Source organism: Chiloscyllium plagiosum, unplaced genomic scaffold (genome assembly GCF_037043375.1).
Source record: "Chiloscyllium plagiosum isolate Xiang-an unplaced genomic scaffold, Cpla_swu_hap1 HiC_scaffold_29, whole genome shotgun sequence".
Lineage (NCBI taxonomy): Eukaryota > Metazoa > Chordata > Chondrichthyes > Orectolobiformes > Hemiscylliidae > Chiloscyllium > Chiloscyllium plagiosum.
In genome coordinates, this window is record NW_028270167.1 from 91,139,842 (window position 1) to 91,154,586 (window position 14,745).

Here is a 14,745-nt window from a genome sequence, read left to right on the forward strand (position 1 = left end):
AGGAGATTTACCAGGATGTCGCTGGGCAGATTTACATAGAGGCTGTCTCAACTGGAGAGATTTAGTAATGAACAGAGACTGCAAAGCATGACATTCTATGTCTTAGTGCAGAGGAGATTGAAAGCTGAGGTGATTGAGATTAATATATATAGACAAAATAGATTGTTCCCCAATGTGGAGGCATCAGAGACCACGGGGACATGAAATTAAGGTGAGAGCTACAAGGTTCAAAGGAGATGTGAGGCAAACACGTTACATCCAATGACTGCTGGGGGCCTGGAAGTCACTACCTGTAAGATTGTTAGAAGCCGAAACGCTCAATATATTTTAGAAAGTTTGAGAAGTGTAACTAAAATGTAAAGGTATGGTAGGCAAAGGGAAAGTTGATGGAAAATGGAATTGAACCAGTTCGTTGGCTGTTTTGGTCCTTGTAGAACTTATGGGCAGAAGGGCCCTTTTCCTGTGGTGTCGATCTGAATGACTCTCATTCCATAACTAAGCATGCTGACGGAAAAAGCTTCAATTATTTGTCTAATGCTGCCACAGCCTTTGGCTTCAACACATCTGTACCTCGAGCTCCCCCATTGCTTGAGCCAGCAGTTGTGGAAACAACACTAACAATTAACATCATGTAACTTATTTATAGGACTTGTAGGAATCATTTTAACAATCCTTGATGTTTAAACATGTATTCTTTCACCAATTTTAGTACACAGTGCAAAACACAGAATTGCACACACACACACAAACACACACACACACACAAAGCACAGACAGACTTGCCCTCCCAGTCTCAAGTTGGTTGAAAAAGTGACTCAAGCACGCTACAACACCCAAACGTTACTTTCATCACTAGATTTGAGTTTCCATGAAAAGCATTTGACCTGAAAGGGCGTTAACTGAAATCATTTGCCCAGAGACTAAAAGCAATACCCAACTCCATTAACAGAGCTGAAGTTTTCACGATGACTTAATACCAGCTCAGAAAAAAATAGAACATTGTCTCTCAGGGATTGTCCTCTCTGCTCTATATAAGGATTTCGCTTCACTGGCATCAGCTTGTGCTGACTGAACTCCTCAGAATTACTATTCACCCACTGACAGAAGAGGCATCATGAGTTTGGCTGAGGCACTTTCATTCTATCGGGAGGCGATCAACATATGGAATATATTTCAGGAGATCGAGAGGATCTACTTCCCGCTACTTGCTGCTGTTAGTGTCCCCCGTAAGTGTTAGCGTCGGTTATCAATTCTATAAACGGTGTTGCACTCTTTCTTTTTGTCCAGAATTCTACGCTGTCTTCTTTCTTTCAAAATAGTCTGTCCTATCCTCTGTATGTGTTAGTGGTTCCTCCTCACTCCTTTCGTGCGCATGGTGAATTGTAACCCGGTGTTAGACCAGTCAACACTGTAACGACTGGAGGCAATTTGGCTGGATTCACAGCTGCTAATCGTTGTTGGTTTAGGCTTAGGTTCTCGATACCAAGTGAGGAAGGACCATATGAAGTCTTCTGCAAATGTTTGCTTTCTATTTTTCATTATAGACCATAGATGCTGAATACATCATGATCATTACCGACTGACGTTATATTTCAGGCATGAGAATAATGAGAAGTCAAATACATACATACCCACAGACAATTACACAGTTACCTTAACAATCTCTCCCACACACTCTGTCGTTTTTTTCACATTCTCTCAACAATGCAATATCTCCTTCATACACTCTTGCACACATGTATTCACACAAACATTCAAACACCCTGCCCGTAGTTTGTATATATTTGAATGGAAAACTTTGCACAAATCCTCAAGCATACATTCACACGAATATACGCACAAACTCACACATGCACACAACGTTCACGCACAGTCACTCGAACATATATGCTTATTCATTCGTTCTGTGAGACACATATACATGGGCATCCGTCTACAGTCGTTATACAGTATTTGTCATCTCTCAATATAGGACATAGAAAAGTACAGCACAGAACAGCCCCTTCGGCTAACGATGTTGTGCCGAAATGTAATCCTAATGTAAAATATAGTAACTTAACCGACGCAACCCAAAACTCATTGCTATCCATGTGCATTTTCAGCAGTCGCTTCAATGTCCCCAATGACGCTGCCTCCACCACCACAGGTGGCAACGCATTCCATTCATTCACAACTCTCTACGTAAAGAACCGACCTCTGACGTCTCCTTTATACCTTCCTCCTAATATCTTCAAATTATGACTTCTCATAACAGTCAATCCTGCCCTGGGGAAAAGTCTCGGACTATTGACTCTATCTGTTCCTCCCATTACATTGTACACCTCGATTAGTTCTCCTTTTTACCTGCTTCTCTCCAGAGAGAAACGTTAAAGCTTATTGAACCTTTCTGCATAAGGCAGGACCACCAGTCCAGACAGCATCCTGGTAAACATTCTTTAAACCCTCTGCAAAGTCTCTGTTCTTTTCCTATAGTAGGGCTACCAGAACTGGACACAATATTCCAAGTCTGATCTCACCAGGGGCTTGTAGAGCTGCAGCAAAACCTCGTGGATATTAAACCCGATCCCCTTGTTAATGAAAACCAAAACACCATATGCTTTCTTGACAACACATGGGTAGCAACTTTGAGGGATCTATGTAATTGCATATCCAGATCCGTCTGTTCATCCACACTGCCAAGAATCCTGTCTTTAATCCTATATTCAGCATTCGAGTTTGTCCATCAAAATGCATCACTTCACATTTATCCAGTTTGAACTCCATCTGCCATTTCTCAGCCCAGCACTGTATTCTGTCTATGTCGGGCTGCAGCCTACAGTAGCCCTCGATGCTATCGACGACTCCTCCAATCTTTGTGTCATCTGCAAATTCACTAACCCACCCCCCAGCCTCTTCATACAAGTCATTTATAAAAACTACAAAGAGCAGAGGCCATGAACAGAGCCCTGTGGGACATCTCTCAACACTGTTCTCCAGGCAGAATCCATTTCATCTACAACCACTGTCAGCCAGCCAATTCTGAATCCAGATAGCCAAATATCCTTGAATCCCATACTTCCTGACTTTATGAATGAGCATTCCATGGGTACTCTATCAAATACTTTGCTGGAGTCCATATTCACCGCATCCACTGCTCGACCGTCGTCGATCTGTCTTTACATCTCCTCAAAGAACTCAATAACGAGGTGAGCCATGACGTGCCACCCACAAAGCCATGCTGACTGTCTTTAATCACATTATGCTTTGCCATATAGTCATAAATCCTATCCCTCAGAATTATTTCCAAACCTTTGCTGACCACAGACGTAAGACTGACTGGTATGTAATTGCCAGATATCTCCCTATTACCCTTATTGAAAAGAGGGACATTTGCCTCCTTCCAGTCCTCCGGTACGACTCCCGTGGAGGGTTAGGAGGCAAATATCCTCACCAGCAGCTTAGCAACCTCCTTTCTCGCTTCCCGGAGCAGCCGTTATATAGAACACAAAGCGTGAAACATAGAACATTGAACAGAACAGCGCAGTACAGGCCCTTCATCCTTCGAATTTGTGCCAACATTCCATTGTACACTGAGGTCAAAATAACCTACATATCGAAATTTTACTATTACCCATGTGCCTGTCCAAGAGTCGCTTAAATGTCCCTAATGGACCTGACTCCATTACTACTACTGGCAATACATTCCGCGCACCCACCACTCTCTGTGTAAAGCACCTACCTTGAAATCTACTCCAAACATTCCACCAATCACCATATCATTATGCACCCTCTCGATGGCCATTTCCATCCTGGGAAAAAAAATTATCCTACTAACCACTCTAAGTATGTCTCTCTTTATCATGTACACCTCTATCCATGCACCTCTTATCCCTCGTTGCTACAAAGAGAAAATACCTAATTCCTCAACCTTTCTTTACAACACAGGCCCCTGTTCCAGGCAGCATCCGAGTAAGCCACCTCTGCACCCTCTCTAAAACTTCCACATGCTTCCTATAAGTGTGGTCTAACCAGAGCTTTGTGGAACTGGAGCATAACCTTGCAGCTGTTCGACTCAATCCTCCGCTAATGAAAACCAATACACTATACGCCTTCTTAACAACTTTGTTAACTTGCTCAGAAGACTTGAAGGATCTATGGACGTGGACCCCAGAATACGTCTGTTGATCCTAACTTCCAAGAATTCTGCCTTTAACGCTGCATACAAATTAGACCTTCCAAAATAAATAATCTCACATTTTTCCAGGTTGAACTCCATCCTACACATATCATCCCAGCTCTCCATTCTGTGAATATCTACAAAAGCCCTCCACACTATCCAATAATCCAGTATCCTTCGTCTCATCAGCAAACATACTAACCCAACCTTCCACTTACTCATTTAAGTCATTTATAAAAATTACAAAGGGTAGAAGTCCCAAAACCAATTCTGTGGCATACCCACTGGTCACCAAATTCCAAGGCTGAATAGTTTCCATCTACTACCACTCTCCAGCTTCTGTGGACCAGCAGTTCTGTATCCAGACAGACAGATTTCCCTGCATTCGACATCTGCTTACCTTCTAAATGAGCCTACCACGGGGACACTTATGAAACTCCTTGTTAAAACCCATGTACATCACAGCCTCTGTTTTACATTCATTTATGTGTTTTGTCACATCCCCAAATAATTTAATTAGGTTTTGAGGCATTACCTGCCCCTCACGAAGACATGCTGACTTTCTCTAATCAAGCTATGGTTTCCAAATAATAATAAATCCTGTCTCTCAAAGTACACTCGAATAATGTGCTTACTTTGGACGTAAGACTGATTGGTCTGTATTTCCCAGGACTATCGCTGTTTCCTCTCTTGAAAACCCTCAAATTAATTGGCATTACGCCGGTAGACAACGAGGATGCAAAGTTCATCGCCAAAGGCGCAGCAATCCCTTCCCTCTCTTCCTGTAGAAAATTTGAGTATATCCCATCTGGTCCTATCTATCCTCAGGTATTTCAAAATTTTCAGCACATCCTATTTCTTAACATCAACCTGCTTGAACTTATCAGTCAGTTTCAAGTTGTTTTCAGAAACATGAAAGTCGCTCTCAGGAGTGAAATCTGAGGCAAAGTATTCAGTAAGTACCTCCCTGTCTTCTCCGACTCTAGACACAAGTTCCTTCCACAATCGGGCCTAAACTCATCCTGGCCATCCTCTTGCTCCCTATATAAGGAAAAGCTTTACGGTTTTCCATAATCCTACTCACTAAAACGTTTTCATGCTCCATTCTTGCTTTCCTAAGTCCATTCTTCAGCTCACCCCTGGACCCCGTGTAACTCTCCTAGAGTCCTGCCTCATTCTTCCCTCCTCAACCTTATGTCAGCTTCCTTATTCTTCTTGGCTAGATTGTCCACACCATTTGTCAACGTTAACCGTACATTTCCATTTTCTGTCTCAGTGGCACAAACTTCTCGAGCACTATCAGCACATGCTCCCGAAACACATTTCTATTTTGCATTTGCCTGAGAACATCTGTTCCCAATGTGGCCTCCCCAATTCCTGCTAATAGAATTATAATTACCCTTCCCTCATTTAAATACTTTCCCATGCTGTCTATTTCTATCCCTTTCCATGAGCCTCGTGAATGTCAGGGAACGTCACTAAAATGCTCTCTCATCAATAGGTTTTACATCTGGCATGGTTTGTTGCCAAACACCAAATCAAATGCATTCTCCCCTCCAGTTGGGACCGGAGTCCTTCCTAGACATATGTCACAAAAGCTGCTCCATCCAAACGATTTGAACTAAGGAGGTTCCAATCAAATTTAGAAAAGTTTAAGTCACCCGTGGCACTTACCCAGTTACTTCTGCACGTTTCCAGGATCTGCTTCCTGATCTGTTCCTCTTTGTCTCTGTTGTTTTTAGGGGTCTGTGAATAACTCCCAATAAAGCGACTACTCCTTTCCTGTTTCTGATCCACCCATATTGACCCTCCATGCAAACCTTACTCGACAAATGTCCTTTCTGCAGCTCAAATGTTACCACTGATAAGTAATGCCACACCCAACACCTATTTACTTTCCGCCCTATTCCCTTTGAAGCATCTAAACCCTGGACTATCTAACAACCATTCCTGCCCCTTCCCAGTAACATAAAAGTCTCTGTAATGGTCACAATGCAGTTCCAAATACTGACTCATGCTTTAAGTTTGTCACCATTATTCCTGATAAATTTTGTGTTCAGGTAAACTCAGTTCAACCCATCACACTAACTGCACATTTGCCCTATCAACCGTCTGTCCCTCTTCACAGACTCTCGGCACTCTGTATATAGCTGTTCACTACCTTCTCCGGCCTCTGGTCTGGAGCTCCTCTTTCCATGCCGGTATCAATCTAGGTGAAACCATTCTGAACAGCTCCAGCAAACATCTGCCCAGGATATTGTTGGCTATCCAGTTCAGGTGCAAGCAGTTATTCTGTGCAGGTCCCAGGTGTACAATTGTCCAAGGAAAAGTGATGATGAGTTTCCTTCCTTGATTGTGGTACAGCCTCTAGTGAAGGGGACCCACAGTTCGATTTGGAATGGGATTCCTGGATTTGGATCCAGCGACACTGAATGAATGATCACTTTAATTTTAATGTCAATTGCGTGTGCATAACTGAGTGGGGAACGTACAGAGTTCAAAATCTAATGTATCTACTACCCTTCTTGAGGCATGCAAGTGTAATCATGGGTTGGAAAGATGCTGTTGGAGGAGATAGCATTATACCTGTACATGGTATACACTACTGCAATGGTGTGTCAATCGTTGAGTGAGTGAATGCTGAATTTTTCGTTCGCTGCCGTATATATCATTTTATAACGAACGGGTTTCATTTCGCAGTTAACGTAATAACGATTGCAATCCTTTCCCGGGAAAGTGCGGATTGTGTGGAAGTGTCACTCGCTACCTCGTGACCATGGCAATAGCAGATCTGCTGGTGGTGCTCCTCGACCTGATATTCAGACATATTCCCATTCTTTTTCCAGAAAACTTTCTTTTCCTAAGATACATGGATATGTGTAGCATTCACGCGGTCCTGCTGTATGCAGTCACACACTGCTCTGTCTGGTTCACTGTCGCATTCACCTTTGATCGGTGTGTGGCCATTTGCTACCAAAAACTGAAACCTAAATATTGTAGTGAGAAAATAGCAGCTGTGGTTCTGGGAACAGAGACTGTCTTGAGCTCATTAAAGAACATAATCTGGTATTTTTTGTACAACAATAGTATCGTTTCCTGAATGATCCTGTGTTTTGTGGTCTGAATCTGCATGATACTAATTTGATGTTATGGGCTGCAATTGAAGTTGTTCACTACATTATCACACCCTGCCTTCCATTTGCCCTGATTCTGCTGCTCAACATTTTCACCAACAGACACATTATAGTGAGCAGCAATGCCCGCAAGAGACTCCGGGCTCACAGCAATAAGGAGAGACCCAGAGACACTGAGATGGAGAATCGAAGGAAATCCATTATTTTACTGTTTGCTATTTCTGGCAATTTCATCCTGCTGTGGGCAGTGTTTACAGTGATATCTATACTTCAGCGATTTCATCAGCTGGGTGTCTATACCTTTGTACCTGCATATTTAATAGATTTAGGCTTCATCCTCCAACTCCTGGGTTGCTGCACAAACACTGGCATCTACGCCATAACACAAGCTAAGTTCAGAAGACAATTAAAGAATGTGGTGACATATCCCTTCACTCTCCTATTGAAATTAATTAATCTTTGCTAATACTGATAGATTCCAGATTGAAACTCAACAGTGGACCAAATAATGACCAACAAGCAATTTCCCACGTGTCCTATGATGCGCATCTACTCACACCCAGTGTGCTCTCTCACTGACAATCTGGCCCAGGAAGAACACTGGTGTGGATGCTGGTGGGTTAGAAAGAGATACATCATTGATACATCGACCAGGCGCTTGTAATCATGACGGACTCAGTCAGAAGTTATCAGGGCTGTGTGTACCCAGCGATGAGGCATTGCGGAATATTGCGTGGTCGATGGAGGGGTTATAGAAGGGAAATAGGCTCAGTCAACCCCTGCAAATTCTGGCGATGTACCTGAAAAGAATTCACTTTAACTACTGATCATTTAGGTTGTAGCGAGTAAATGGTTCTGAACGTGAAACCAATTCAGCAGTCTGATGCTGCTTTATCCTAAAAGGTGAAGATAGTCTTGCGAGGAGTTGCTTCAACGTCATTTATCGCAGTGATAAATTGTGAACAACCTTTGAGGGAATTCAAAGGCGAATTGCTTGCTGCAGGACCTGCTCTCACTTCAAACCACAGTGCAATCTGTCTGACCTTTTATCTGTCTGCCAGTCTGTCTGTCTATCTATCTATCTATCTATCTATCTATCTATCTATCTATCTATCTATCTATCTATCTATCTATCTATCTATCTATCTATCTATCTATCTATCTATCTATCTATCTATCTATCTATCTATCTATCTATCTATCTATCTATCTATCTATCTATCTATCTATCTATCTATCTATCTATCTATCTATCTATCTATCTATCTATCTATCTATCTATCTATCTATCTATCTATCTATCTATCTATCTATCTATCTATCTATCTATCTATCTATCTATCTATCTATCTATCTATCTATCTATCTATCTATCTATCTATCTATCTATCTATCTATCTATCTATCTATCTATCTATCTATCTATCTATCTATCTATCGATCTATCTATCTATCTATCTATCTACCTGTCTGACTGTCTGTCTATCTATCTATCTATTTATCTATTCATCTCTTTGCCTATATATCGATTCATTTATCAATCAATCTACCCCCTGATTCTTTTATCAATACACCTGTCTATCTCCTGATATCTCTGCCCATCCATCCATCTATCTCTCTATCTGTGTACCTACCTAAATATCGCGGTATCTATTTTCCTTTTCTTGAAATGTGTGATCCACTGGTATCATGGACGATCATGCAGGACAAATCAGTAATGAGTCGCGATAATTTCCGTCTGAACAGTCCAAAGGAAAAAAGCTGGAAAGTGTCAATCAGGGAATGAGACAGGAAGGTTATTGCTCAGGGCATAGAATCAGTCACGCATAGTGCTGCCAAAGAGTTTGAAGGTTTATTTCATTGTTTATGTTCACGTGTTTCAAACTGCCTTCTCCAGTTTCTTGCTTCCTTCTCTGTAATAAACGTATATTCAGTTTCTAAATAACATCAGTGTCTTGTTTAAATTTCTTTTTCTAATTCACTGCCACATGGAATCACTGAAAATATTCAAGGTGTGATGTATTGAGGAACGCTTTGGGATCTGACTTAATTACATGGAATTGCTCGGCGCTCCTGAAGGTTACATAATGCACAGAATTGCAATATTTGAATGTTCAAATTTTATGCTGCTCTGGGTGGTTACTTGCAACTTCACCAAAAATGGTGAATGACCAGGGCGAACTTAAGAATAATAATGGATTGGTGTTTAGCAAGAGACAAGAATTAAAAGCACGGAATCCAAGTAATAATGTTTGTACAATTACCGAATCCCACAGTTCTATATCTAATCCCGTGCTGCTCCTGTCGTGAATGTTTTTTTAGGAAGAACAATGTAAACTCAGATTTACACAGTTCTGAACCAAGTGGGAGCACGGACTGGGAGTGCTCGAAAACAACAGTGTATATTACCCCCTCCTCTGTCTGATACAGAAGTGATTGACTGGGACATTGTTGGGGAAGATATAATCTGTAATCACATACTGTGCCTGTCCTGGGGAAGTTTGCTGGTGGATAGCATAGAAAGACATTTACTCTGTATCTAACCCCGTACTGCCTCTATCCTATTCTATTTTTTTGTCTGGGGATAGAGTAGAGAGAGTTTTGTTCATTGTCTGATACTGTTGTAGTTGCCTTTGGAGGATTTGTTGGAGATGGTGCAGAGGGAGCCTATAATCAGGGGCACAGTTGAAGTAAGTTGCAGTATATTTAAAGGGGATGTGACGAATGGTTTGCATCCAGCCGTTGGAGAGAGGAACCACAAGTCGAATGTAAATCTAAATAATTGACTGAGAGGTAGGAAACAGGAAGTAATGTTCAGCTTTCGTTTTGGGAATGGAGAAGGCTTGCAGTGGAGCTCACCAGGCGTTTAGACAATAAGACCAAAAGATCATGAGAATAACGAGCAGAAATTTGGCCATTCTGCCCATCAAGTTTGCTCTGCCACTCAATCATGACAAAGAACATTCTCAATCACAGTCTCTCACTTTCTCCCTGTAAACCTGATTCCTCTTGGTACACAAGAGCTAATCTACTTGAGTCAAAAATATACTTAATGACCAGACCTCCATAGCCCTCTGTGACAATGAATTCGATAGATTCACCATTCTCTCTAGCTGAAAAAGATTTTCCTTTTCTCAGTTCTAAAAGGTCTTCCTTCAACTCAAAGGCTGTGCCCTTGAGTTTTAGTGTCTCTTACCAACGGCAACATCTTTCCAACATCTACTCTGTTCAGGCCATTCAGTATTATAAATAGGTTATTTCTGGGATCCTTGTTTCTTTTCTTCATGGTACATATAATTCACGTAGATCTTGCTGTGCAGGAGACAAATGCAATTTTGAAAGAATTGTAAATTGTGAGGTGGAGAGTTTCGAATTGCAAACATACATTGACTATTTGTGGGAGTGGATGGAGAGGTAGCAGATGATGTTCAAAACGCAGACGTGTGAGAGCAAGAGAGCGACATCAGGCAATCACGAGAGGGAGAGAGAGAGATGGAGCACAATAGAAATATGCAGGAATTGGGACAGGGACGAGAAACAACAGAGATGAGGACAGATGAAAGAGGTTGGGGACAGTCCTCACCAAGGAAAAAGGTCGAGACAGGGAAATCGGACAAAGGGCTGTACAGAGGAGGTAGGGAGTGCCTACTCGAAATTTTAAAGGAAGAAGGAAAGTAAAGGGAGGCAGATTTAAAGTAGTGCCCAAATGAATTAACGGCTAATGTGAAGGAAAGCTTTTGCATATTGTCAGTCGTCAGGATATGCAGTGTAGTATCTGGGATTGTGGTGGAGACACGTACAATTGAGGAACAATGTATACTTTTTTGCGTGAAAATGTTTGCTCGAAAATGGGAAATAAATTAAGAGATTGATACTGGGGAGATAAATCTGCTTCACACTTCATGAGTCTAAAAGTTTCCTTTTGCTCCCTAACACTGCTGTGGTTTGCTGATTTAAGAGGAGTAAGAGATTTGGGAGAAGTACCCGTGTAATACCCTGGCATAGAGGTCGACGAGCGAACAACTGGGAAATGAGACTCGATAAGGTGGCATCATTAACACAATGGGTTGAAGAGTTACCATCGTGTAGAATCTCTACCACTGGTTTGGTTGGAGACAAGGGCCATTCAGCACCTCACCTCAAAACAGTGTTGTTTCAAACATGGACATAAGAACTGAACACCAAGGGTGAGGTGATAATGACTTCTCTTGACATTAAGGCAGCTTCTGTGCGAGTGTGATATCAAGGAGCCATAACAGTGCTGATGTCTATGGGTGTCCGGGGCAAACTCTCTTTTGTTTGGAAAACTATCTGGCACAAAGAAAGAGGTTTGTGATTGGTGGAGGGCAATATTTTCAGGTCAAGAACAACTCTGTAGGTTTTCCTCAGGGAGTGTCCAACGCCAAATCATCTTCAGCTGTGACATCAATGGCCTTGCTTCCATCAGAAGCTCAAATGTCAGGATGTTCGCCAATGATTGAACAATGTTCAGCTCCATTCTCCATTCCTCACATGTGGTATAGTCGCAATTGAAATGCAACCAGAATTTGTAAAAAAAATCGAGCACTTGTCTGTCAAGGGACAAAGAACATTTGTGCGACACTCATTCCAGGCAAAGAACTTCTCAAACAAGAAAAGATCTCACAATCATCCTTTGACCCCAATGGTGGTCTCATAAAGGAATTTTCCTCAATACCAACATTTTGGGGGCTGTCATCTCGAAGAAGAGGGAATCTAACCCTCGCCTCTTGACACTCAATTTTGCTACTATTACTGAATACCCCATATTTCAATATCCAGGGATGTACTCTTGAACACACACTGAATTGGACCAGGACATATCTCAGCTGTGTTTGCACGAGCGCTCAGAGGCTTGGAATCCTGTAATTAATAACTCACCTCCTGTTTCCCCCTTCTCAAATCCTGTGCACTATGGGGAAGACACAAGTCAGAAGGGTGATGGGATAATTCCCACTTGACCGTATAAGGACAGCACCTAGACCACTCCAACGGCTGGATACGGTCAAGGGCCAAAGCAGCTACACCCTCCCTCACACTCCTCCCTGCTCCACGCGATGCTGAACCTTCCATTCAACAATCTCTCCTCCACCACCGAGGCATATGCACGTCAGTGTGTACCATCTTGTGAACCTACTGCAGCCTTGCCGAAGAGCATTTTGAAAACTCATCACCTTTATCCCCTGGGGGCACGAGAGACAGCAAAGGCAAATGTGGAAACATCACTCGCAAATTCTGTTTCAATTCCCATGCACACTCATCGTCCAGATTGGGAGCAATACCTTCAGTGCTGTTGGAACCAAAACCTGGAAATCCTCCTCGTTAGCAGCTCTATTTGCATAGGGAGATCGTAACGTCTCACAGGACTGCCGGGGTTCACGATATCAACTTACCCCTACCTTGCCCAAGAATACATTCATGGTTGGATGATTAGCACTGACATTACTCACATGTGAATAAATAATAATCTTCAACTGGCTCATTGTGAGAAGGTAGAGAGAGTTGCCTTGGGAACATTTCATGTTTTCTAATCTGCAATTATCTGCATCCTCGGAACCTCCCAGGTAGTGGGGCCCAAAATCTTGTAATATCCCTTACATTTGCTGAAATGGGCAGCCAACAGCAATGAGGTCTTCCGCAGCTCAGGGGTGGGGGACAAGGCACCTTGAATAGTTATGAAGGGCAGAGACAGAATAGATTGTTCCACATGATGGAAGGATCAGTGACGATAGCACCATTGATTTATGGTAAGGGTCAGAATGTGTAAGGATATGTAAGGCAACACTGTTCGAGTCCGGGAGTGATGGAAATCTGCAAGTCATTGCCTGTAAGATTGTTCAAGGCAGAAACTCTATATACACTGAAGAAGTACTGAGATGTGCCCTTACAATCTCAGTGCAAGAAACACTACATGCCAACTGCTAGAAACTAGGATTCAATTACTTTACTGACTGGTTTTAATCATCACAGATGTTATGGACTGAAGGACTTTGAGCTGTTTTGCAGACCCCTATGGCTCTAATTGCATGGCCAAACATGCTGCTGGACGAAGTTCCAGTTCTTTCTTAACCATCCGACAAATCTTGGCCTCAGCTCCTCCGTAAGTCGGCTTCCTCCATTGCTTGAAGCTACAGCTATATCAACAGCAATTACAATGAGTGTGAGGTAACTTATTTATCAGGCGTGTGAGAATCCTTCAACAAGTCTTAGTGTTTAAAAATTATTCATTTTCCTCATTTCAGTGCACTATGTAAAACAAAGAACTTTTCTGTTATTTTAACATTGTTTTATATACCTACGCATCTGCACTGCATCTCTCGTTTTGGTCAATTAGTGGCTCATGTACTCTGTAACTTTTAAAATTCATTTCCATCACTGGATTTCTGTTTCAATGCAAAACATTTGTATACAAAGGAGCTATCAGAAACCATTTGCCTCGTGACAGAAAGAGCAGTAAACAATCTAAGTGTTCAAGTAGCCTTAAAGTCAGCTCAGCAAAAACAAAACAATATTTCTCAGTGAAGCCCGCTGCAATATATAACGATTCCCATTCACTCAATGAATTTGTGCTGGACACCACAGAATTGTCCTCCACACCGACAGAATAATAAGTTAATTCCCTTCGGAGATGGTCGACATACAGGACATGTTTCAGTAATTCAAGAGGATATACTCACTGGTACTTGCTGCTGTTAGTGTCCGCGGTAAGTGCTAATATCCGCTATCAATTTAACCAACAGTGTTACACAATTTCTCTTAATCTCATGGGTAGTTCCATCTCTTCTTCCTTTCTTCCTTTCTTGTGTATGAGCTCATGGAACCTTCTCACACTTTTGGATGTAACCATATGATACATTATTCTACACAGCAACAATTAAATGTTGTTATATAAACATCTCAGCACAGTTACTGCACGGAGAATGGCAGCCACTATTTAACCTCAGCAACGTTTAATTTTCAGCTTGTCGCAAGAAATGCCAATAAATTGATTAAGGTTGATTGCGACTGTGAACCAGATGGAACAGTCAGAGATAGTTTGTTTTAAATATTAGATCATAAATGTTTCATTCATAATAGTAGCTCTGTATCTTATAATGCATTCATGTGGCATTCCCTGTCAGATATGCACATACACTCACACATAAATTCACAGCACTCTCACTCTCCCTACACACAGTCTCATTAGCTCACTGTCTTCCACACGCAGTATTCCTCTCAGATGTAGTTAACACGCACTATCTCCTTCTCGCACATACAGACACGTGCAGATTCACTTTCTCAGAAGCCCAGAATTTCACACACTCATTCTCACGCCCACACTGTCTCTCTCTACCCACATGGTGTTCAGTTGTTTGAACAATTACACATAACTTGTGCACATTCTGTCTCTTTCACACTCATCCATTCTTCTATACACTCCCTCTTTCACTCACTCTT

General features: G+C 41.9%; 1 pseudogene; it reads left to right on the forward strand.

Moving 5' to 3' along the window:
* Positions 1-1,114: 1,114 nt before the first annotated feature.
* On the forward strand, positions 1,115-7,756 carry LOC148142434 (putative G protein-coupled receptor 139; annotated as a pseudogene).
* Positions 7,757-14,745: the final 6,989 nt, after the last annotated feature.